At 42.1% G+C, this 1,799-nt stretch overlaps 1 protein-coding gene across 1 annotated transcript in view; it reads left to right on the top strand.

Moving 5' to 3' along the window:
- The window catches only part of LOC102298603 (serine/threonine-protein kinase BRSK2), a 149,159-nt gene that overhangs the window by 139,312 nt on the left and 8,048 nt on the right, over positions 1–1,799 (top strand). The window lies entirely within an intron of this gene.

The raw sequence follows: 1,799 nt of genomic DNA, 5'->3' as shown, positions 1-1,799 counted from the left end.
CACACACACACACACACACACACACACACACACACACACACACACACACACACACGCGCAAACTGTAGGTTCGGCTAATGGATGTTTACAACTGTTCATTTGTGGATTAGCTGCTTGTGCATGCAGCATTTTCGTCTGCAAGAAGGAGAAAAGTACATTTGTCTGATTAGTGTCAACACGCTGGAACAATCCCACAATTCTTTCAAACCTTTGATGTGATTGGGACGTTTGCCATTATTTTGGGGGCTGCCTATATATAGATGGAAACATTAGGGAAAAAAATATGGAAGAAAAGAAAGTCTGTGTTCTCCAGCTGTCCGTGTTAGTTTTGTTTGTCAGTGTGGTATCCTGGTGGTCTTCCTCTTGTTTTATCTGTGGTTATTTACTTGATAATGGTCCCCTCTTGTGGTGAAACAGAGAAATTACAACCTGACCTTAGCGTCACACACAGGAGCACTGACACGTAAAAGTAGTCACTCTAAGTTTTGAAATGGATGATTCTGCCAAACAGCCAGTCACGATCATTATTAGTGATATTGTGAAAGATGTCCACCTGCAGGAATCGCACACTCAGCTTAAAGGACCCACTATCAACAGTTACTGCCACAGATGGGAACTGCTATCACGCACTGTATGCACAGCCTCAGTCGCTTCCACCATTATGTAGATGTGCCAATGAGCCACATCTCTCTCTCTTTCTTATCTCTCTGTCTCTCTCCCTTTGGCCTGCCTCTCCATGTCACCCAGCTTCTGTCATCCACAGCTTCCTCTAAAGCCTCGTGGATGATTTGAATGGCTCGCATGCTGAATGAAAGCCCAGAACCATGCACATTCACACACACACACACACACGCAGTTTTGCAAACTGGCCTCTTTACTGGGGAAAGCCAGCATTTCCATACTGTGTCGCGTTTCTCACGAATGTGTCTTGATGGTTCTGGGTAAGCTGCCATTCACACACACACTCACACACGTGACTGTCTGGTACTAAAATGAAAGCATGCTCTACAGTGTATGTCGAACAAACATGTATGTGATATGGTGTGTGTTGATCTCTGTGCAGCAGGAAGAAGGCAAATCTGCATGTGTGATAAAATGTGCTAAACCCCTGACAGCTGTAAAGACGTCAGTCTTCTGGGCTTCTGTGTGTATTTGTATATATGCAAGGTTGTGGAAGGTGAATGTAAAGAAATGTCAGCCATGTGAATGTTCAGCCTATTTCTCACTTTCTTGCTGATAAACAGCTACAGAGGAGCAAGTTTCTCCCCGTGGTTGTTTAGTTTGGCCCCACAGTTGTTGTGATGATGATGATGATGATTAGGGCTGGGTCGTCACTGATTTCTAGAATCGCTTCAATTCCGATTCACAAGGTCCAGAATTGATTTGATTCAATTCGATTCAATTTTAAATCGGGGAAATTTTGCCTCAGACAGTCAGAAATATTATAATTCTGATCACTTATCAGTACATATCGATATTTTTATACATATAAAAAGAAAGCTGCCACTTGTGAGACTTTATCAAAGGTGTGAGCATCACAGCAGAGGCCTTTGTGTCGAAGTAACTGAAGATAAAACACAGAAAAACATGAAGGTGGTTTTCCTGGTCGGGTTTTTTAGCAGAGTTACAGAGGTTTGATTAGAGACACAGCATTTTGCAATTTTGCATAATTTTAAAAAGTTTACATTTGTTCAGTATTGAACAGCAGAAATGAGGCTTTCTTGTCAGAAGTAAGTAAAAAAAACAGCGGCCAACACCGTAGACTGGTGGGTAATAAGTAAGCGAATAATGCAAAAAAC

Source organism: Haplochromis burtoni, unplaced genomic scaffold, assembly GCF_018398535.1.
Source record: "Haplochromis burtoni strain Fernald_Lab_line unplaced genomic scaffold, NCSU_Asbu1 Contig_381, whole genome shotgun sequence".
Classification (NCBI taxonomy): Eukaryota; Metazoa; Chordata; class Actinopteri; order Cichliformes; family Cichlidae; genus Haplochromis; species Haplochromis burtoni.
This window is presented reverse-complemented; position numbering and strand designations above follow the sequence as displayed.